The sequence below is a fragment of the Ranitomeya variabilis genome, chromosome 5 (genome assembly GCF_051348905.1).
Source record: "Ranitomeya variabilis isolate aRanVar5 chromosome 5, aRanVar5.hap1, whole genome shotgun sequence".
NCBI classification, from domain to species: Eukaryota; Metazoa; Chordata; class Amphibia; order Anura; family Dendrobatidae; genus Ranitomeya; species Ranitomeya variabilis.
The window spans coordinates 674716268-674729406 of record NC_135236.1 but is presented as its reverse complement, the minus strand read 5'-3'; positions in this window follow the sequence as shown (position 1 = coordinate 674729406).

Genomic DNA, 13139 nt, shown 5'->3' with positions numbered 1-13139 from the left:
GGCAGTATTACATTTCTGCATATGGCAATACTATATTGGCACTATATAGTGGCATTATGTATCCTGGATATGGCAGTGTTTTGGCACTATATGGCAACATTATATGTACTGCATATAGCAGTATTATCTTGACACGATATGGCGGTATTATATGTCCTGTATGTGGCACCATATGTCAGTATTATATGTCCTTCATATAGTGGTATTAGCTTGACACGATATGGTGGAATTTTATGTCCTGCACATGGACATATTATCTTGACAAAAGATGTTGGTGTTATATGTCGTGCATGTGGCGGTATTATCTTGGCATGACATGGTGGTATTATATGTTCTGTGTAGCGGCTAATAATCTTGGTATTAGGGCAGCACGGTGGCTCAGTGGTTAGCATCGCAGTCTTGCAGCGCTGGAGTCCTGCAGAATATGTTAGCGCTATATAAAAATAAAGATTATTATTATTGGCGCTATATGGCGTTATTATGTCCGGAGTATGGCAGCATTATATTGGCACGATATAGCGGTATTATATGGCCTGCATATGTCGGAATTCTCTTGGCACTATATGGCAGTATTATGTACTGCATTTGGCGGTATTATTTTGCCATGAAATAATAGCCAATAGCCGCCTCCATGTCAATATGCACCACATCTACCCCCACCCCAGCAATGAGTGAGTTAATGCCTGGTACACCGGCGGGCAGTTCCGGCTTCTCCCCCCGCTCGGTCTGCGGGGTACCGCGCCGCTCTCACTTGACCTGATCGCACAATAATCTTTTCCCCCCGAGGCGCGCACCTTACACGCTCAGATGCCTCTTCCCGTGGCTCCTCGAGATTCTCCTCCCAGTACAGTAGGCAACGCATGAGCGGGCAGATCAGGAGAAGGAGACGCTGCCATCATCCACGGCACGTGATCGCGCCGGCGGTAGCGACTGTGGCGGCGGCACTTCTCTAAGGGATATCAGAATCCTGACTGACGGACGCAGCCGAGGAAGGAGACATCACCGAGAAATAACAGAACGCGACCGATAATATCTAGACGTATCCGTCTACCGGGAGGCATCGATGAAAAGACCCCCGGAATATTCCCGACAGACAAAAATAAATCCCGTTGCCATGGAAACCAGTGTTAACATTGACGCGCGCACGTGCGAAGTTTTAGCAGAAAAGGTTACGCCACTAAGACACCGTGATTAAGAAGAGTTAACCCCGTCAGGTGAGGAGCGGAACGTGGCGCCATTGTCTCCCTATAGGAGATCGTCTATAGTATGGCGAGGCCGCGTGCCCATCCATCCCCCCGAGCCCAGGACAGCGGGGCAGGGAGACGGTTCTTTACGGCGCGAAACGGACGAAGAGCGACAACTTATATACGAGACGTGCGAGGGCGAATTATCCTGCGAGAACAAGACGCCGCGGAACGTTTCTGCCGCAGCTCCAGGCGTCACCTGAAGGGGTTAACGCTTCTTAATCACAATTTCAAAATGACTTAACCTTCTCTGCACGTGCGCGCCTCAAAGTTACACCGGTTCCCATAGCAACGCGATCTATTACTGTCTGCCAAAAATATTCACTGTTCATGATCATCAATACCTCCTCGTATTTTACTTCCTTCTGTCCCTTCTTTCCTTCCTTCCCTCCTTAGTTGTTACCCTATCCTCTGTCCTTTCCTCATTTCTTTTTCTTTTCTCACCTTCCTTCCTTTGCTCCTTTTTTCCTTTTTCTTTTCCTACTTCCATCTTTCCTTCTCCCCTCCTTTTCTCCCTCCTTCCTCCTCTCCTTTTCCCTTACCTCTTTCCTTTCCTCCTCCCTTTCTTCCCCTCTTTTCTTATTGCTTTCCATCCTTACTTTTTCCCCTCCTTACTTTCTTCTTTTTCTCCTCCCTTCTCTCCTTCCTTCTTCCCTCCCTCTTTCCTTTTCTCATTCCTTTTCTTCTTGCTTAGTTCATTATCTCTTTCCTTCCCTCCTTTTTTCTTCCCTTCCTCCTTCCTTCTCGTCTGACTTCATTTTCTCCTTCCTTCCCTCCATTCTTTCTTTGTCTCTCCCTCTTTCCTTCGATACTTAACCACCCTCCTTCCTTCCTCGCTTCCATCTTCCCTTCCTTCCTCCTTCCTTCCCAATCTCCCTTTCCTACAACCCCTCCTTCTTCTCTTCCTTCCCTCCTTACTTCATTCCCTCTCTCCTACACCTGTCTTCCTACACGTCTTCTTTCTTCCATTTTCTCCTTCTTTCCCTCCTTTCTTCTTCCCTCTCAGCCTTTTTTCTTCCATCTGTCTTATCCCTCTCATTCCTTCTTTCCTTCCTTCCCTGCCCACCTTCCCCCTTTCCTTGCTTCCTTCTTCCGTCACTCATTACTTCCTTCCATTTCTCCTTCCTAACCCATCCCATCCTTCCTTCACTCCCTCGTTCTTTCTTTCCTTCCCTCCATCCTTCCTTCTTCCGTTACTTCTTCCTTTCCTCCCTTCTTCTTTCTCTGCTTTCCTCACTCCTACTCTTTATTTTTTCTTTCTTTCTCACTTTCCTTCACTCTTTTTCTTATTTCATTTCCTCTCTTTATCTCCTTTCTTTCTCTTTCTTTCTTTCTTTCTTTCTCTTTCTCTCTTTTTCTTTCCTCTCTCTTTCCTACCTTCCTCTCTTTATCTCCTTTCTTTTCCTTTCCCTTTCTTTCTCTCCAGATTTCTTTCATCCTTCCTTTCTTTCTCTTTCTTTCTTTCCTCCTTCCCTTCTTCCTTTATTTCTTCCCTTTTTTCTCTTTCTTTCTTCCCTCCCTTCTTTCTTTCTTTCTCACCTTCCTTCCCTCTTTTTCTTTCTTTCTTTCTTTCTTTCTTTCTTTCTTTCTTTCTTTCTTTCTTTCTTTCTTTCTTTCTCCTTCCCTTCTTTCTTTCTCCTTCCCTCCTTTCTTTCTCCTTCCCTTCTTTCTTTCTCTCTTCCCTCCATAGAACATTCTGCCCAGGAGTTTAGCCCAACACGTGTCCTGAGTACAGAGAACGGGGCGCGATGTGGCGGTCAGGTTCTGCACGATTCTCTCTCCCGTCTGATTGGATGAGAACCTTCAATGAGAGATAATTAATTACGGAGACAATTATGTAACGAGGAGCTGCGTGCTCGGGGCGTGAGTCACCGCCGCTCTGCTCGGGGGATAATTCTGGATTCAGGATGCGATTATGTCAGCCAGGAGGTCAGGCCGGGATCGCCGCGCCGGGTCCAGGTCCTGGATCTCGTTTCTTCCCTTAGTAACATCAGAATTAAAGTGAGGGCGCACAGCGACCCCGACAGTCCCTAATATTCTCCTAGTAAACCATTCCTTCTGTTTATCGGGATAAGCTGGGTGATAACCAACATGGCCGCCATGACTGCTAAATCAGGGTTGTGGCCAACCTTCACGATACATCATAAAAGACGGCCTAACGATCCTCAAATTCATCACTGCCCGAGCGGTAGAGGACAAACATGAGGATGGTGATTCGGATCCCCACCAGGTCTCCATGACGACAGGGCACCTGACAGGAATCTCTCAGTAGTGCAGCCTCAGGCTTTGGGCCTGTAGTTTCATGTGATCAGATCTCAGCCCAGGGGTACGATATTAGGGGATGGTTCTCAAATTATTGATGTGCAGTAATGGACCTTTTACAAGGAAGAATCCGTGGCTTGCAATAGTCTCAAGCTTTTATAACTGTTTTGCCAAAGAGTATCTGTCATTATTGGGTGTCCATCTTTGTTGAAGAGTACCGATTCTTTTGGTGGGACGATCAGTTTAAATTACACCTTACAAGATTGAGTGATCATCCATGATCATGAGTGGTAATCATCGGTAGTCATCAAGAGCGATCAGGAGTGATAAGGAGCGATCAGGAGTGATTGTGATTGATTGTGATAGAGAGCGATCAGCAATGATTAAGAGTGATTGGTTGTGACCATGAGTGATCGGGAGTGATAGAGCGTGATCGTGAATGCTCAGCAGTGATCGGTACTGATGAGCGATCAGAAGTGATTGTGATTGCTTGGGAGTGATATTGAATGATTAAGAGTGATCAGGAGTGATTGTGAGTGATCGTAAGTGGTTGGCAGTAATTGTGAGTGATTGTGAATAATCCTGAATAATCGTGGGTGGTTGGGAAAGATTGTGAGAGATATGGAGTGATTGTGAGTAAATGGGAGAAATATTGAGTGATTGGGAGTGATTGTGAATGATAGGGAATGATCGGCAGTGATCAGGAGTGATCATCAGCGATCGACAATGATCAGGAGTGTTCATCAATGATCGGTAGTGATAAAAAGTGATTGTGAGTGATCAGAAGTCGGGAAGGGAGTAATCGTGAGTGGGTCAGGAGAGATTGTGAGTGATCAGGAGTGATCTTGAGTGATCGGCAAAATTGTGAGTGGGTCAGGAGTGATTGTGAGTGATCAGGAGTGATGTCAGGACCTAAAACCCTCAGCCTATTTTCCCAAATAGACAAACCTTCTTTTTACAAGCCACACCTCTCCACCTCCTTTCAAGGCACCATCCATGCCCCCATTTCTTCCCCTCTGGGGGGTGACCATAGGCCTTTTTGGACGGCACCTAATTCTCTGGGTGCCCCCTAATCCTTTCCTGTCAAATACCCACTAGGCCATGGCTCCTCATTATTACTCACTTTCGCCCCCTAAAGGCTACTGGCGATTTCACGGTCCTAACCACCACATACGTCACGTCTGTAGCGGATGTTTCTACCAGGAAGCTTCTATGTTGGACATTACTGAAACTGCCCTCATGCACGGCAGGAGATGGTGACTCGGGGTCGTGGCCTTATGGTCGTACGTTCAATGCAGGGCGAGGGTCACTAATCGGTTTGTTCCTCCTGGTGGCGTCTCGCACAGTAATATGGACTTTACCTCACTGGATAATTAACCTCCTGATTAATTATAGACTAATGTCTCCTTATGCTAATTCTGGTAATTGAATGTCCAGGAATTGAAGGAGGGAAAAAAAGACAATTCTGCTAAATGAGACATTAGACCGTAACCTCAGACGAGAGCGCTCAGATCAGACATACAGGAGATGAACGGAGACACCAAGGACGAAGCAGACATCTTGTCAATCGGAAACAAGCGACACGTTAGATGATGAATGACTCCGCAGGACGTGCCCATCACCAGATGGGGGCGCTATTCTGTGTCACCACATACGGCATTGCCCCCATCAGTGCCAGGTCAGGGGGCTCCACTGGCAAACATTCAGGTCACGTCAGTTTAATATCCCATTTTCAGGGCTTGAGGAGGAAACAGCCGCCGGCGCGGAAATACCGGTAATATTCCGCACGGATAACGACCTCATCTACACGTCCGCAGATTAATGAACAATCCGCACACTCCATTAACCCTACAGGAAGCGCCGGCTGGTCCCAGAAAGACCCAGAACCTGAGTGACCCGACCAGAGGCGACACAAACGCCAGGAAATACAGGACACGGATCCTCAGAAACGACAGTGCGGGGGAGGGGAGCAAATAAGTAAGATAGGGGCAACTAAGGGTGGTCATTACACTCAGCAACATAAATCACTGCCTCAGACTAAAGGGTCATTATGAAGCAAACCCAAAAAAGAATGTACAAGCTTACTACTTAGTCAGGTTTACAGTCCAGAACATAGAAAGCAGTATTATAGCAGTTATATTCTTGTACATAGGAGCAGTATTATAGCAGTTATATTCTTGTACAGAGGAGCAGTATTATAGTAGTTATATTCTTGTACATAGGGGCAGTATTATAGTAGTTATATTCTTGTACATAGGAGCAGTATTATAGTAGTTATATTCTTGTACATAGGGGCAGTATTATAGTAGTTATATTCTTGTACATAGGAGCAGTATTATAGTAGTTATATTGTTGTACATAGGGGCAGTATTATAGTAGTTATATTCTTGTACATAGGGGCAGTATTATAGCAGTTATATTCTTGTACATAGGGGCAGTATTATAGCAGTTATATTCTTGTACATAGGGGCAGTATTATAGTAGTTATATTCTTGTACAGAGGAGCAGTATTATAGTAGTTATATTCTTGTACATAGGGGCAGTATTATAGTAGTTATATTCTTGTACATAGGAGCAGTATTATAGTAGTTATATTCTTGTACATAGGAGCAGTATTATAGCAGTTATATTCTTGTACATAGGGGCAGTATTATAGCAGTTATATTCTTGTACATAGGGGCAGTATTATAGCAGTTATATTCTTGTACATAGGGGCAGTATTATAGCAGTTATATTCTTGTACATAGGGGCAGTATTATAGCAGTTATATTCTTGTACATAGGGGCAGTATTATAGCAGTTATATTCTTGTACATAGGGGCAGTATTATAGCAGTTATATTCTTGTACATAGGGGCAGTATTATAGTAGTTATATTCTTGTACAGAGGAGCAGTATTATAGTAGTTATATTCTTGTACATAGGGGCAGTATTATAGTAGTTATATTCTTGTACATAGGAGCAGTATTATAGTAGTTATATTCTTGTACAGAGGAGCAGTATTATAGTAGTTATATTCTTGTACAGAGGAGCAGTATTATAGTAGTTATATTCTTGTACATAGGAGCAGTATTATAGTAGTTATATTCTTGTACATAGGAGCAGTATTATAGTAGTTATATTCTTGTACATAGGGGCAGTATTATAGTAGTTATATTCTTGTACATAGGAGCAGTATTATAGTAGTTATATTCTTGTACATAGGAGCAGTATTATAGTAGTTATATTCTTGTACATAGGGGCAGTATTATAGTAGTTATATTCTTGTACATAGGAGCAGTATTATAGTAGTAATATTCTTGTACATAGGGGCAGTATTATAGTAGTTATATTCTTGCACATAGGAGCAGTATTATAGTAGTTATATTCTGGTACATGGGGGCAGTATTATAGTTGATACGGTATATATTGGTGCAGTGTACCCTGCGCTCAGTCATGGCTCTTTGCACCAAGCTTTGGTTGTGATTTCTTTTTGGTTTGAGAGATTTATTTTTTTCCTTCCTCACGTGACAACAAGGCGAGTTCACGCTGTGCTTCCTTCTATGTAACTGATTCATCAAGGACTGAATGATCTCACGGCCTCATAAAGCGGAGCGACGCTGGAACAGCCGGGAGCCCACACTGTCATGTGATGAAGAAAAGTCCCCGTGATGATTCTCAACATTTTCTATTGTGGAAATCTTATTTTGTGAGAAAACATTTTCCTCTTATAGAAGTGAGAAATAGGAAAAAAGAAGGTTCATATTTACCGATTTATAAGGTCTCGGTTTAGAACGCTCTGCGGGATCCACCGCACCTCGTACGCGGCCCTTATTGACATGTAATTGGGTCTAGTAGCTTCCGTCAGTTTGTCGGGAAGAATAACGATGCGTGACTCAGAATGTGAGTGTGAACGGAGCCTACCGTGGAAAGACATCTCGTACGTGCATATTCCACAATTCAGTGCTAGTATAACCTGGTCATCGGCTGTATACATTACAGTGGTTTGTGAAAGTATTCACTCCCGTGGCATTTTCCGTGTTTTGCTACGTCACAACCTGGAATTTCACTGTTTTTTCTGAGGGTCTGCATCAGTTCATGTAAAGAACATGCCGACAACTGTTTGGTTTTCTTTTTATGATAAAGCAAACAACAAATAGGACTAAATAACTAAAAACTTCCGTGTGCATAACTATTCATCCCCCCTAAAGTCAGTACTTTGTAGAGCCTCCTTTTGTGGCAATTACTGTCTCTATGAGCTTTCCACATCTGGTCACTGGGATTTTTGCCCATTCCTCACAGAAAAACTGCTCCAGCTCCTTCACATCAGATGTTTCCTCTGGTGAACAGCGATCTTCAAGTCTGACCACAGATTCTCCATTGGATTAAGATCTGGGCTGTGACTCGGCCACTCCAAAACATTTACACGTTTCCACTAAACCAACTATAGTGTTGCTTTAGCAGTATGCTTTGGGTCATTGAACCTCCATCCCAGTCTCAAATCACTGACAGACTAAAACAGGATTTGCTCAAGAATATCCCTGTATTTCGCACCATCCATTTTCCTCTCGACTTGGACAATTTTCCCTGTCGCTGAAAAACATCCTCACAGTATAATACCACCCCAACATGTTTCACTGTAGGGATGGTGTTCTTGGGGTGATGAGCTGTGTTGGTTTGGCACCAGAGTTTACCTTGGTGGCCAAAAAGTACAATTTTGGTCTCATCTGACCACAGCACCTTCCTTCATACATTTGGGGAGTCTCTCACAGGTCTTTTGGCAAAGTCGAAATGAGCCTTACAATTTTTTGTGTGTATGTAAAGGTTTTTACTGCCCACTCTTCCATGAAGGGCGCCTCCATGGAGTTTGCACCCTTTTTTGATCGTACAGGCAGATACTCCAGACTTTGGGAACTCTGCAGTTCCTTCAGGGTCACATTTGGTCTCTGTGCTGCCTCTCTGATTAATGCCCTCCTTGCCCGGGCTGACAGTTTTGGTGAGCGGCCCTCTCTTGGCAGGTTTGTTGTGGTACCATGTTCTTTTCATGTGATGATAATGGATTTGATGATGCTCCGGGGATCATCAGAGATTGGGATATTTTTTATAATCCAACCCTGACTTGTACTTTCTCAACAACTTTGTCCCTGACCTTTTTGGAGATCTCCTTGGTCTTCATGGTGTTGTTTGGAGATCTCATTGGTCTTCATGGTGGTGTTTGGCGATCTCCTTGGTTTTCATGGTGTTTATTTGGAGATCTCCTTGGTCTTTGTGGTGTTTGGAGATCTCCTTGATCTTCATGGTGATGTTTGGAGATCTCCTTGATCTTCATGGTGATGTTTGGAGATCTCCTTGATCTTCATGGTGATGTTTGGAGATCTCCTTGGTCTTCATGGTGTTATTTGTCGATCCCCTTGGTTTTCATGGTGTAGTTTGGAGATCTCTTTGGTCATCGTGGTGTTTTTTGGTTAGTGGTTCCTCTTGTTAATGGCAATGCAGTCTTTTGCAAGCCACTGTATATTCTGTGTATAGTGTGTATGTACTGGTGGTATAACCTGGACATCATCTATATATGACTTTATATGTACTGCTGGTATAACCTGGGTATATTCTGTATGTAGTATGTATGTACAGCTGGTATAACCTGGGTATATTCTGTATATCGTGTGTATGTACTGCTAGGATAACCTGGTTATATTCTCTATATCATTATATATGTACAGCTGGTATAACCTGGGTAAATTCTGTATATAATTATATATTTACAGCTGGTATAATCGGGTTATATCCTGTGTTTAGTGTGCATGTACTGCTGGTATAACGTGGGTATATTCTGTGTTTAGTGTGTATGTATAGCTGATATAACCTGGGTATATTCTATGTATAGTGTGTATGTACTGCTGGTATAGCCTGGGTATATTCTATGTATAGTGTGTATGTATAGCTGATATAACCTGGGTATATTCTATGTATAGTGTGTATGTACTGCTGGTATAGCCTGGGTATATTCTATGTATAGTGTGTATGTATAGCTGATATAACCTGGGTATATTCTATGTATAGTGTGTATGTACTGCTGGTATAACCTGGGTATATTCCATGTATGTACTGCTGCTTTCCATCACAGTGATGTCGGTGAATCTTCGCTCTGGCTATTTGCAGGTGAATCGAGGGCATTTACCTTTATCCTCCAGCACAGCCGCTGCTTACGTCGGTGCAACCACCATAAAATAATCTTTCTGATCGTATTTCCTGCAGAGTCATTTTCCTGCTGACTATTCCTTTAAAAAAAAAAAAAGTTAGTTGAGATTTTTTTCTTTATCTCTTTTCATACTCTATATTTACTGTTATGTCTCGTACTGGGATAATTCTCAAACATAAATGTTCCCATTCACTGAAAGCAAGCAGATATCTTCTAACTGGTGAAGAATCGAAACACGATGGCTATTAGAAAGTTGCAGGACTCTTCATTCTACAGTTATTAAGTTTTATTTACAAAAAACTGAGGAACCCCCTTAAGAGGGTCATGGGCCCTTTAAGAAGGTAATGGATCAGCTAATTGATGCAAGAGGGTCTTACAGTCTGGGTGGTCCTAGCAGGGGTCATGCTCCCCCATGTGTCACAGAATACACTTGTCCTTTGCATTTGAGAGTGGAAATAGCCTCTACATTGTGGCCATGAGGTCTCGAAGAGGAACTCGGGTTACTTCATGTGAGCGCCGAGGTCATACAGATTACATCAGGAGAAGCGGAGTTACACAAGGTTGAAAAGTTTATTAGCCAGAAATATATCAGAAGATCAGTAAATTGCTGGAACTTATAGTCCTTAAAGGGGATGAACATATTACTTTTTTTCTGTTCAAAAATAAGCATACTGTTCCTTTAAATAATTTTTCGCGTCATCCGCTCTCCATAACGAACTTTGGAAGACTCAGCTTTGCTCTGCCAAAGATGAACATTTTGTTTAAAGTAGTCCCAGGTGAATTAATCCTACTTTGTTGGTCATGTGAAGCTTTTCAGCCAATCACGATAGATAAAAAGCTGTGATTGGTTAAGAAACTGCACAGACTACTAGAAAGAGACTCATTTATAGAAACTGAATGGGCATTCCCTCAGTGGAGCACAAAACATAGAGGCAGGACGGCAGCTGATAAGGGTTTTTACTGGAACATCCCTTTAAAAGGTACCTTAATCTGTAATATTTTTTTAACCCAGTGTAAATGCCGCTGTTCTCCTGAATCCGACGATGTTTTTCTTTTGTTCCTGCGCCTCTCTGTTCCTGAGATATGGCCCCTTCTTCTCAATATATAAATGTAGTCTTTTTAGCAAAGTGGGTGTGGTCCCCATAAAGTCACCCAGAGAGAGGAGTCAAGGACCTCCCACACAATTTAAATATTGGGAAGAGGAGGCCATATCTCAGGAACAGAGAGGAGCAGGAACAAAAGGGAAACACCACCGGATTCAGGAGAACAGTGAGATTCACAACTAGTTGAAAAATGTAAATAGTTATGGCAAGTGAAAACTCCCCTTTAAATGGAATTTTAAAGGGGAGTGCCACTAAGGAAGCCGGGACCCTAATTTATGGCTGAAAACGAACATAATCATGGAGGACATTGCTCGAGGCCCAGGCTTGAGACCTTAGCTGTGACCTTCTGAAGCTTTTGAAATTGATAATGTGGTGATATGGGGCATTTGATTGATGGCATTGCTGCAAAACACATACTTGGCTTATGAATCTTGTTTTTTTTCAGTTTGTCCTTCCAGTAGGTTTGGAGGAACTAAATTACGTCATTGAGGGACCTGTCAACACGAGTACATCTACATCCAGCCTATTACCCCTCCTCACAGGTCACAGCCTCCCACCAAACCAGCACACTCCACTCCTGAAATACTCTGTGCTGATGGAAAACCCTGCTTTTCACACTGTAACTCTCATACAGTACACTGTAACTGTATCCTCCCCCCATGACTATTCCATCCACAACATAACTCATCCCCTTCCTTATTTCACTGCCTCCATCCTTGCTAAAGTCATCACATTACAGGTCACTGCTCCCTCCAGGATCAGCACACTCCTCTCCTGAAATACTCTGTGCTGCTATTTCCATCCTTCCCATATTCTGCGTAGATACAGAATGTTCTATCCCGTGGGAACATTCAGACAAGACAAGACTTGTGGTTCTGCCCCAGGTCTTTCTTGCAGATTGTTAGATTGCAAGCTCTTGGGGCAATGGTTTCAGGCCATACAAAATCTGATTTTTTTTTTTTTTTTGTGGGGTTATTTATTTTTTAGTTCGATTAGACAGCTGAGGGGGGAAACATTGGGAGCATGTATTAAAAAAGTAAAATGTATGAGGATGATCCTAAAAGCTGTGTGCCCCTATGCAGATCTCCCTGTGTAATGTTCATCACAATTAGTGGAGCAGTGCCCCTAGTGGTAGACTTTGGGATAGCAGCCATGTCAGCAGCGAGTCAACACTTCCATATAAACCCCACTCATCACATTGAGATCTATAGATTAAATCCTATAGGAATCCTCTGACTATCGCTCCACCTAACATGAATGGTGATGATGATGATGCTGATGGCAATGCTACTTTTACCCTTCACTTCTACTGAAAATTCAAATGACGGGTGTGCATACTTTTGCAGCCATATTTTTATTGCTCCCATGTATTTAAATCTACCGTTTTGAGTACACAGCTTCTATGTGGACCTATATGTCTCCATGCGTAATTCGACCCTGAATTCATGTGTTACTCTCTCCCAATAGGAACTGCCGTTTTGCGTATACAGCTCCTGCACCGAGCTATATGCCCCCATACGTAACCCATAGCCTTCATTAAAAATCACTGACCGTTTTTAGTGTACAGCTCCTATGCACAGCTATGTGTCTCCATGTGTAGTTCGATCCTGCCGTCATTTGTTACTCTCTCCAGTCTTTATTTTTATTTTTTTAAAGTACAGTTTTGAGTATACAGCTGCGATGCGGAGCTATGTACCTCCATGTGTAGTCTTATCCTGCAATCATCTGTTGTTCAATCCCTGGTTAAAAAAAAAATCTACCGTTTTGAGTATGCAGCCCCTATGCAGAGTTATAGGTCTTTATGTGTCGTTTGTTCCTGAATTCATGTGCATCTTTCTCTTAATAGCTGTAAAAAAAAATCTACCGTTTTGAGTATACAGCTCCTATGCAGACTTATAGGTCTTTATATATCGTTTGATTCTGAATTCACGTGCTTCTTTCTCTTAATAGCTGTAAAAAAAAAATCTACCGTTTTGAGTATACAGCTCCTATGCAGAGTTGTGCATCATCATGTACAGGCTCCAAATAGCTTTAATTAAAAATCATCTACCCTGTTGAGTATACAGCCTCCCATGCCGAGTAACATAACTGCATGGATCAGACAACGCACGGTTTGTTTGTAGTCTGTAACCATGGAAACACAAAGCTCTGCCTTGCCGCTGTATACAAAAAAAATTAACAATTTTTTTTTTTTTAAAGAAAAGCTGCATAATTTTTTCTTCTTTTTTTGGGACTGAATCAATGTTTGCAAAAGTCTACATCCCCTATACGGGTCAGCCGACCTCTCAATGTTTGGGTGTGTGAACCGGGACGACTTACTAAGATATTATAATTATAATAGCTCGGGAGGATGA